Genomic DNA, 12,224 nt, shown 5'->3' on the forward strand with positions numbered 1-12,224 from the left:
TAAAAACCAACAAATAATATAATTTGAGAGTATTATTTAAGGGTGAGGAACCGAAAATTTATCATGTGATTGTTATTTTAAGAGTGAGAAACTGAATTTTATCAGGTTATGGGCCCAGGTTTGGTTTAAAACGGATTTGTAATAAAATACCTGGCCACGAGTGGACGCTCATGTAAAGTTTTTTCGAGATGACAACTGAAGTGGAAAAATATGGTATTCCTTCATTTGATGGAACAAATTTCAACTATTGGAAATTCAGGATGGAAACTCTTCTCGAGGAAATGGTACGTTTACAGTCTGTGCAAGCGAATTATCTCATAAAGGTGGAATTTGTGGATGTAGAGGCGGACACACAGCGTGTCGCAAAGAAAACATGACTGGCTGAATTGGCTAAACAAGATCGGAAATGTAAGTCTCATCTTATTCAACTTATCACTGACAGTCACTTGCAATATGCGAAAGATAAGGTATCCTCTTTTGATTCATGGACATCTTTGTGCAATACGTTTGAGAGGAAAGGAATTGCTAGTCAACTACTGTTGAGAAAACAGTTGTTAACTATAAAAAATAAATGATATGGTAGTTAATCACTTTCTTAAGTTTGATAAATTGATTCGAGAATTACGTTCAACTGGAGCTACTGTCGAAGGAACCGACATCATATGCCGTCTACTTTTAACGTTGCCTCCAGATTACAACTTAGTGGGCACCACAATAGAAATGCTCTCAATGAAAGACTTAACGCTGAGCTTCGTAAAAAAGAGGCTACTGAATGAAGAGTCGAGGCGGAAGGGAGTCGACGGGAAAAACAAAAATGAAGATACACCACCTCCTCCAGCATTTGGGCTCAATGGTAGAAAAAACTTTCGTCAGCCTCCAGTAAAACAAAAAATCAGCAAGGAACTTCAGGGTACTCATTCAACTTTACTTGTCATCGTTGTGGAAAGCCAGGCCGCAGAAGGACTAACTGCAGAGTTAAGTAACCGAACAAGAACTAAGGAACCAGCAATACAGTGGTCGTGGCTAATGTGAAAGACGAAGATAGTTTTTGTTTTGCAACATTAAGTAAAGATCAGTCAGCGAACAACATAAATTGTTTCTTGGACTTGGAGCAATGGAAAACTTGATTAACAGTAAGTTACTTCTCACTAATTTACACTACTGGCCGTTAAAATTGCTACACCAAGAAGAAATGCAGATGATAAACGGGTATTCATTGGACAAATATATTATACTAGAACTGACATGTGATTACATTTTCACGCAATTTAGGTGCATAGATCCTGAGAAATCAGTACCCAGAACAATCACCTATGGCCGTAATAACGACCTTGATACGCCTGGGCATTGAGTCAAACAGAGCTTGGATGGCGTGTACAGATACAGCTGCCCATGCACCTTCAACACGATACCACAATTCATCAAGAGTAGTGACTGGCGTATTGTGACGAGCCAGTTGCTCGACCACCACTGACCAGACGATTTCAATTGGTGAGAGATCTGGAGAATGTGCTGGCCAGGGCAGCAGTCGAACATTTTCTGTATACAGAAAGGCCTGTACGGGACCCGCAACATGCGGTCGTGCATTATCCTGATGAAATGTAGGGTTTTGCAGGGATCGAATGAAGGGTAGAGCCATGGGCCGTAACACATGTGAAAAGTAACGTCCACTGTTCAAAGTGCCGTCAATGCAAACAAGAGGTAACCGAGACGTGTAACCAATGGCACCCCATACCATCACCTGTGTGATACACCAATATGGCGATGACGAATACACACTTCCAATGTGCGTTCACCGCGATGTCGCGAAACACTGCTGGAAACAGAACCTGGATTCATCCGAAAAAATGAGGTTTTGCCATTCGTGCACCCAGGTTCGTCATTGAGTACACCATCGCAGGCGCTCCTGTCTGTGATTCAGCGTCAAGGGTAACCGCAGCCATGGTATCCGAGTTGATAGTCCATGCTGCTGCAAACGTCGTCGAACTGTTCGTGCGGATGCCCCATCTATTGACTCAGGGATCGAGAGGTGGCTGCACGATCCGTTACAGCCATGTGGATAAAGGCCGGTTCCCACTAGGGCTGCTGCGCGTCAAAACCGCGCGTCAGCGGCGTAGTTGCCATGGAAACGGCGTCAGGGGCACGGCGCTGCGGGCTGTGCGTCGTGGTTTGACCATGTCGAACCGCTTCCGCTGCCGCGTGCCGCGCTCCAGGTGCGCGCCGCCAATCACAGAACGCGCTGAGCGTGACGTCAGGTACGGAACCCCGGGCCACACGAACTTTCGCCGAACCGCTGGCGCGGACGCGGCGGCAGCCATGAAATACTTATCATCCGATTCCAAGGAAACTATTCGGTAGAAAAATTTGATTCTTGGGCATGTTACAGCCTGATATCTTCTCTCGATAAAGGACCGAATTTCTTTTCGTTATTCGTCGTGGCTATTTGCTGTATCGCATTTACGTAAACCTTTACACGAAATTTTAATGAGTGTGCAGAGGTAAAAACGCATTGCGTGGACTTTGCGTACAGTTCATTTTAGGTAATACATTATTGCATATGAAATTTAGTCAACATATCGAAATTGTTTTTAAAGCTGAGAGCAGAACGATAGCTATCACCGTTCTCGAGATATTGAATGATACGTCGGCGGACGGGCTGTGCGGTGACCGCGCGCGGGTCGCTCGCGACACGACCGATACTTTGCCCTGCTCGTCGTAAATCATGTGGTTGTTATCAACTGCAAATTTCGTAAACGGTTCAAGAAATCGAAAAGTGTTTTTTTGCAAACGATAACTTGTAAAAAGTCATGTATTTCGTCACATGATAAATATCCTAAATCTGTTTATCTACCGAGATATGAAATAAACTACAGTTTTTCGGAAGGGATAGATGAATTTTTTTAAACGGCATTTAATAGCATGTGGATTGAGAAGTTAAACCGAGACTAATTTACTGGTATGTCATAAGATGTAATTTGCTAAGTATCTACGGCTATTGATTATTTCCTTTGGAAGTAACAAACGTTTTTTCTTTATCCAGTGTACTTTATTGGTTCAAGACGCGTTTCGTCTTTTACTTTAAGGCATCTTTGGTGGAATCTAGAATGATTCAGTTTTGTTTTGACATGTGATACTTGCAGATTATAAAACAGTTCACATCTTTTTTTACGTGAATAACTGATTATTTGCAATGAATCGAGTTTTTGGCGGACATCTGCGTTTCCTCTCACCTGGTCACATGCTGGAGGTTGAACTAAAACTTAGATTATGGAACATAAGCACATTTTCATGTTCTTTTTTTTTCTTCTGTCACTAGCTGTAGACATTTTACCGGAAACACGGATTTGAAGTCGTAACTACAGTGTATTCACCTTATGTCCCTTCCTGTTTGGTTTGTTTATGTATGTGTTGCCAACCTAAAGAATTATATGCTGAAAACTAATGTTTGTTTATTTCTGTTCTCCTTATATCTGTATGTGTGTGTGGCTAGCCAGTGATAGTTATAGAAAGTTGAAAGTGAATGCAGTAGTTGTCAGACAGTGGTTGAAAGATTTGGTGTTCAGCTTATTTCAGTTTTGGTTTAAATGTTTTGTGGAGGAGTGCATGGAAGAGTAAATTCACTGCTTACATTAATAGATAAAATAGTAGAATAGCATTTCAACAGATGATTATTATGAGAATACTATCACCCAACCCCTTTGTCCTCACTATTTGATGCCTCATAATATGTCCTGTCAACTTACCCCTCTTGTAGTTAAAGTTGTGCCATAATTTCCTCTTCCTCCTCTATTTAATTCCGTACCTCTTCTTTAGTTACACGATCCTCATATCTAATCTTCAGCATTCTTATTGATCACCACACTTTTGAAAGCGTCCATTGTCTTCTTGACAGAACTGTTCATCGCCCACGTTTCACTTACATAGAAGGCTGCACTCCACACAAATACCGCACTCCACACAAATACCTTTGTAAAATAGTACCCAGTCATTAGAATTTATATTCGATGTGAACAAATTTTCTTTTTCAGAACATTTTTGTTGCTAATCACAGTCTTCATTTTATATCCTCTCTACTTCTGCCTTCTCAATTACTGCTTCCCTTTCAAGTCATTGAAGTCTTAGAAATGCAGTTTGGTTTCTGTACAAGTTGTAGATAATCTTGTGGCCCTGTGTTTTATCGATGACATCTCCAGAGTTTCAAAGAATGTTTTTATTAAGATTGTCAAAACCTCTCTCTAAACATGCAAATGTTATAAACACAGTTTCGCAGTTCTTCAGTGTGTCTACTTAGCTAAGTGGTAGGATCAGTATTGCCTTGCGTGTTCAGACATCTCACAGGAATCTACCATTGTGCTTATGTTAGTTTGTACAACCCCTCCCCCTCTCCTCTCTACATATTCCTTCCACTTTCTAGCCTTCTCTCATTTGCTTAGTTCTGGCTTTGCCAAATGAGTTCTTGACAGTTGCTTCTCCTTTGAGCAAAGTTTTCTTTGTTCTTTCTCATTTTCATTCCCCTATGTTTTCCAAGAACAAAATCGCATTGCAATTTTGGACTTCCTGTTAACGTCATGTTTAGACATTTTTATTTCCGATGGCCTACTTCATTTGCTACATTTTTATATTTTTCCCTCGTGTCAAATTTAATATATCACGTTTTATCCAACGATTTCTACTGTACCTTCTTCCCACTCACATACTCTGCTGCATTCACCACTTCTTCTCTCAAAGATATCCATTCGTATTCTAGCGGATTCCTTGCTCTGTTTCTGTCAGTCGTTGCATTATGGTAACTTTAAGGTTATCGAAAAACTGTGGGTCTTGACTTATTCAAGTTCCATTTCCTTAATTTGCTACCGTTTACTGTCTCTTTAGTTGTAAACCGCAGCTCGTAACCAATAAATTATTGTAGGTTTGCGTCTGCACCAGGAAATGTCTTATAATTTAAAATCTGGTTTTGAAAACTTTGTTCCGAAAATATATTATTCTTTCATGATTCTTAAGCAAGGTGCTGCCGATGATTACATTATGCTCTGTGCGAAATTCTATCAAGTGGCTTCCACTTTCATCCCTTCCCCCAAGCCTTTGTATTCTTACTGTTTTCCTGTACATGCTACCATATCACATTTTAAATTTTTGTCTCGCTTAACCATCTGAATAATTTCTTTTGTCATACATTGTTTCAGTGTGTTAGGAGATAGTGAACAATCATGAATGGTAGTCATGAAATCTGTTCATGGTGAAATGAGAAAACATGAATAATGAAATATGTGAAAGAGTACATTGTACAGAAAATGAAAAATTGGTATGTCTTCACCCAACTTCGTCTTTCCTTCATGTAGGTGTAAAATATAGTTAACCAAACGCACCGGACGTTTCAGTGGGTCCCACCCCGTACCTCAGCGGCTGTCCGTCATTGGCTACCGCTAGCGTCTGCCGCTTCCAGATGGGAACGCCAATTCCGCGAGCCACCGCGTCAAAGCGAAAAACGCTTGCCGCTGCCGTTGCCGCACGACGCGCTGCCGCGCTCTAGTGGGAACCGGCCTTAAGATGCCTGTCATCTCGACTGCTAGTGATATGAGGCCGTTGGGATCCAGCACGGCGTTCCTTATTACACTACTGAACCCACCGATTCCATATTCTGCTAACAGTCATTGGATCTCGACCAACGCTAGCAGCAATGTCGCGATGCGATAAACCGCAATCGCGATAGGCTACAATCTGGCCTTTATCATAGTCGGAAACGTGATGGTACGCATTTCTCCTCCTTACACGAGGCATCACAACAATGTTTCGCCAGGCAACGCCGATCAACTGCTGTCTGTGTATGAGAAATCGGTTGGAAACTTTCCTCATGACAGCAGGTTGTAGGTGTCGCCACCGGCGCCAACCTTGTGTGAATGCTCTGAAAAGCTTATCATTTGCATATCACAGCATCTTCTTCCTGTCGGTTAAATGTCGCGTCTGTAGCACGTCATCTTCGTGGTGTAGCAATTTTAATGGCCAGTAGTGTAATGAGGCATTTTCTTGAGTCTAAAGTAAAAGACGAGAAATTAAATTCATCAGTGTTGGAAAAGGAAAGGAAATTTAGATAACGATCAAAGATGTTTTATCAGTGCCTGATCTTAATTATAATTTGTTGTCACTTGGAAAATTGGAAACGAATGGTTTTAGTGTCACATTTGAAAGAAAGCTCAAGGTTCAATTAAAAGCAGAAAAGAAACCGTTGCCATTCCAAATAGGAATGAAACTCAGTTACACGTTTTAAATTTTTTGCATCATAAAGCCTTATCAGCCACTTCAACTGAAATTAATGTGAAACTGTGGCACCACAGATTAGGCCATTTGAGTTATGATAGCATTAAACCCCTTCAGCCATAATTTAATAGTATGGAACTCGGATCTTCAACAATCTCCATGGAACGATGCTCAGATTGTGTCGAAGGAAAACAATCACAGCTTCACAACTAGCGTACAATCACACTGGGAAACATGCCACCAGACCTCTTGAGTTGATCCACAGTGACCTGTTTGGTCCAATCTCACCAGCGTCGTTCGACGATAAGAAGTATGTGCTCATGTTCGTCGACGACTTTATACATTTCACAGTGGCCTGGAATCAAAGTCCGAGGTAACTCGCTATCTGAAGATGTTTTACGCCATGGCGCTCAACACGGTCAGTAGACTACGGTGAGACAATGGTCGTGAATACCTATCGAACGAGTTGTAGCAATTTTTTGAAGAACAAATAATACTGTTTGAGTTTACAATCAGATATACTCCTAAGGAAAATGGTGCCTCGAAGCGAATGAACAGAACTCTTACTGAGAAAGCTCGCTGTTTGATGCTTCAACGTAAATTAAGAAAGACGTTCTGGTCAGAAGTTGTTCGTACTGTTACATACAGGGTGTTTCAAAAATTACCGGTATATTTGAAACGGCAATAAAAACTAAACGAGCAGCGATAGAAATACACCGTTTGTTGCAATATGCTTGGGACAACAGTACATTTCCAGGCGGACAAACTTTCGAAATTACAGTAGTTACAATTTTCAACAACAGATGGCGCTGCAAGTGATGTGAAAGATATAGAAGACAACGCAGTCTGTGGGTGCGCCATACTGTACGTCGTCTTTCTGCTGTAAGCATGTGCTGTTCACAACGTGCAAGTTTGCCGTAGACAACATGGTTTATTCCTTAGAACAGAGGATTTTTCTGGTGTTGGAATTCCACCGCCTAGAACACAGTGTTGTTGCAACAAGACGAAGTTTTCAACGGAGGTTTAATGTAACCAAAGGACCGAAAAGCGATACAATAAAGGATCTGTTTGAAAAATTTCAACGGACTGGGAACGTGACGGATGAACGTGCTGGAAAGGTAGGGCGACCGCGTATGGCAACCACTGAGGGCAACGCGCAGCTAGTGCAGCAGGTGATCCAACAGCGGCCTCGGGTTTCCGTTCGCCGTGTTGTAGCTGCGGTCCAAATGACGCCAACGTCCACGTATCGTCTCATGCACCAGAGTTTACACCTCTATCCATACAAAATTCAAACGTGGCAACCCCTCAGCGCCGCTACCATTGCTGCACGAGAGACATTCGCTAGCGATATAGTGCACAGGATTGATGACGGCGATATGCATGTGGGCAGCATTTGGTTTACTGACGAAGCTTATTTTTACCTGGACGGCTTCGTCAATAAACAGAACTGGCGCATATGGGGAACCGAAAAGCCCCATGTTGCAGTCCCATCGTCCCTGCATCCTCAAAAAGTACTGGTCTGGGCCGCCATTTCTTCCAAAGGAATCATTGGTCCATTTTTCAGATCCGAAACGATTACTGCATCACGCTATCTGGACATTCTTCGTGAATTTGTGGCGGTACAAACTGCCTTAGACGACACTGCGAACACCTCGTGGTTTATGCAAGATGGTGCCCGGCCACCTCGCACGGCCGACGTCTTTAATTTCCTGAATGAATATTTCGATGATCGTGTGATTGCTTTGGGCTATCCGAAACATACAGGAGGCGGCGTGGATTGGCCTCCCTATTCGCCAGACATGAACCCCTGTGACTTCTTTCTGTGGGGACACTTGAAAGACCAGGTGTACCGCCAGAATCCAGAAACAATTGAACAGCTGAAGCAGTACATCTCATCTGCATGTGAAGCCATTCCGCCAGACACGTTGTCAAAGGTTTCGGGTAATTTCATTCAGAGACTACGCCATATTATTGCTACGCATGGTGGATATGTGGAAAATATCGTACTATAGAGTTTCCCAGACCGCAGCGCCATCTGTTGTTGAAAATTGTAACTACTGTAATTTCGAAAGTTTGTCTGCCTGAAAATGTACTGTTGTCCCAAGCATATTGCAACAAACGGTGTATTTCTATCGCTGCTCGTTTAGTTTTTATTGCCGTTTCAAATATACCGGTCATTTTTTAAACACCCTGTATCTACTAAATAGAAATCCTACTGCGGCTTTGGAAGGAACGGTTCCTGCAGATTTGTGGTATAACGAAAAACCTAACATGAGTAAGCTGAGAGTATTTGAATGTATTGCTTATCTACTGGTAGCAAAGGAATTTTGAGAACAGGAAGTTTGACAGCAAATCTTTGAAGTGCTACTTCACTGGCTACTGTCCTCATGGCTACATACTTTCATGTCCATAGAAAGGAAAAATAGTCATAGGATGGAACATTGTTGTCTATGACGGAAGATTTGACTTTGAACGTACACCAATTGAGGACTGGATTCCGCAATCTGTACAGGAATCACCAGAAAAGGAACACAAAGACGATAATAGAGGTAAACTCACCGAAGACGATGTTAAATCAAATGATGGAGGTCATCGAAGAATTCCTGTACCAGAACTGACCAGTGACGACGAGGAAACTGAAAATGAAGCTGTTCGGCGTTCTACCAGGAAGAGGAACCCTCCCAAATACCTGATTGACTGCGCTGTTCCTGCACTGAATGCTGATGCATTTGTCGATGATGTACTGAGAAACTACAAGGATTGCAGTTTGTGAAGATAAGGAATACTGATATAAAGGAATACTGGATGAAACTGACTCTATAAAGGAAAACAAGACTTGGGTCTTTGTTAAATTACCACCAGGAAGAAAGGCTATTGGCAGTAAATGGGTATTCAGATTGAAGAAGGACAAGGATGAAAATATAACAAGACACAAGGAACACAAAGGATTTGACTACAAGGAAACATGTGCACGAGTGGCTCGACTTGCAGGTGTCAGGATAAAGCTAGTTATTACAATTCAACAAGGACTGGTTCTGGAACAATTAGATATTGCCAGAGCTTTTCTTCATAAATTACTCAAAGAGGAAATATATATCGTTATTCCTGAATGAGTGGCTATTTCTGAGGAACCGAAATACCGAAAGACGCAATTGGTTTGGTTTGTAGGTTACAGATTGGTTGTAGGTTACGGCATAAAATAAGCACCAATAGCATGGAATAATTCTGTTCATATGATTCTTATCTCTATAAGAGTCACTCAGTCAGAAGCAGATAAATGTCTTTATCATATGGTTTTAAAGGAAGTTGTCATTTACATTGTGCTCTATGAAACTTCCTGGCAGATTAAAACTGTGTGCCGGACCGAGACTCGAACTCGGGACCCTTGCCTTTTGCAGGCAAGTGCTCTACCAACTGGGCTACCCAAGCGCGACTCACGCCCCGTCCTCACAGCCTTACTTCTGCCAGTACCTCGTCTCCTACCTTCCAAACTTTACAGAAGCTCTCCTGCGAACCTTGCAGAACTAGCACTCCTGAAAGAAAGGATATTGCGTAGACGTGGCTTAGCCAGAATGAGATTTTCACTCTGCAGCGGAGTGTGTGCTGATATGAAACTTCCTGGCAGATTAAAACTGTGTGCCGGACCGAGACTCAAACTTGCCCGCGAAAGGCAAAGGTCCCGAGTTCGAGTCTCGATCCGGCACACAGTTTTAATCTGCCAGGAAGTTTCATATCAGCACACACTCCGCTGCACAGTGAAAATCTCATTCTGGATTGTGCTCTATGTTGATTACATTCTGATGGCAGGAAACAATAGAGAGGAAATGGACAGAGTGAAGCCGGCCGGAATGGCCATGCGGTTCTAGGCGCTACGGTCTGGAGCCGCGAGACCGCTACGGTCGCAGGTTCGAATCCCGCCTCGGGCATGGATGGGTGTGATGTCCCTAGGTTAGTTAGGTTTAAGTAGTTCTAAGTTCTAGGGGACTGATGACCTCAGAAGTTATGTCCCATAGGGCTCAGCCATTTGAACCATTTTTGACAGAGTGAAATTTAATTTAAAGAAGCAGTTTAAAATAAAGGAATTAGGAGAGCCAAAATTATACTTGGGAATCGAGACTTCAAGGAACAAAGGAGAAATGTATCTGAGCTAAACGTCGTATTTGAAGAGTTTGCTTCGACGATCCAACATGCAAAACTGTAAGCGGTCAAGGCACCTATGGAAGTTAAACTGGAAATCAAGGAAGGAAAAAGGATCGATAAGCTATGGGGAAAGTTGACCAGATACTTGGTGTATGCAATGACAGCAACAAGACCTGATTTGTGCGCTGCGATCAACTTCTTAAGCAGATACCAAAAAAAACCATCGGAAGAACTCTGAGGATGCTTGAAAAGAGCTTTGAGATATATCAAAGGAGCCATCTAAATCAAACTACATTATCAAAAAGAGAATGAAGAAGCACGTCTGGCCTATGTTGGTGCACACTGGAACAAAAAGTAAGACGCAAGATCTACCTCTGACTATCTGTACAATTGTTTGGAAATACTATCTGTTGGAGAACGAAGAGACAGACTAGTGTTGCTTTGTCTCCTACAGAGGCAGAATATGTAGCTCTGGCAGCAGCTGCTGCTAAGTTACTCTGGGTGCCGTCCCAGCGACAGTTGTGTCATAAAGACATTTTTTTAAAAAAAAACTTTGGAAGAAGTGTATCTCATGACGAAATAAATGCTCACTCAACTGTTTCACCGACCGCAAATGTGGCGTAAAATTTTCCTGTTTTGTAGTGAATATTAAATTTAATCTTAGTATCAAGGAGTAAACTCCTCAAATGTAATAACTTCTGAACGGAGGAGAACTCTCCTAAATTGTTCTTCTCTCCCTCTCTCTCTTCGCTTGTCTCTAGTAATAGGAAGCATACATATTGCACCATGAAAATAATGTAAGCATTTGTACTGTTAACATTATTAATTTGGTACGTTAAAGTTCATATGAGTTATTTCGATGTACAGTGAGCCCTCTGTCATGTTCCTTGCATTCAATTAATTTTTCTTAAGACGTTTACAGCTCCACAATTTTAGCGGCCGCTGCTTCAACGGACGCCATTACGCCTCAGCCTAAGAAGAAAATCATAGCGAAAGCGCAGAGATCACCAGCTTTAATATTTAACAAACTTCTTTTTTCACAGCAATGAGCCGCAGCGGAGAGCAACGTTAGTTTTAAGATTTTACTTTTCAGCTTACGCCGAGAGCCAGGAGTCGACTACCACAGTCTGAACATGATGGTAGGAAGAGTATTCTTCGATTGTTGTGTGGCTCCACAATAATTTCAATAGTTGAGTCCATGCTCTTAAAGTACAAATACACCGAGGCTAATTATAATACTGTTATATTTTAATTTACAAGTAATATTCTTTGAAGTAAATCAGTCCATTATGTTGGATGATTTCACTGCTCAGTTGCGAGTTACGTAAAAGTAAAACTAATTTTGAAATAATTTTCAAAAATAGTTAAGTAACTCAACTGTCAAAAATCAAAGTGTATATTTAAATCTCTCTGAATAATCGATTTCAAGTAAACACTATTTAACAATTTTTGCATATTGGACCACACAGTTACATTCATGCATATTTTTAAAGACACCGAACAAATGAGAAAAATATTAATAAATAAATAAATATACCCCTCTCGAAGAGCCACTTTATCTGGCTGAAATACTTGCTGGACAGCTTTCAAATTCCACTCCAGCTACCAATTCATGAATTCGAGGTTAATCAGTCCTGTATATGGTTACTGAAGAGTCACATCAACGTTAAATATAACTTTGTGTGTCAGCGTCATCACTGCAAAATAATTATCGCTGGGCATGTATATTCGAAGGACTAGACTGCATACATCTTTACCATAGGCTTACCAACCCCTTGATTCATCGCTTTGAGAAGCTTGTTGGGTTTATATTAACTTTTGTTAACGTT

Source organism: Schistocerca nitens, chromosome 2, assembly GCF_023898315.1.
Source record: "Schistocerca nitens isolate TAMUIC-IGC-003100 chromosome 2, iqSchNite1.1, whole genome shotgun sequence".
NCBI classification, from domain to species: domain Eukaryota; kingdom Metazoa; phylum Arthropoda; class Insecta; order Orthoptera; family Acrididae; genus Schistocerca; species Schistocerca nitens.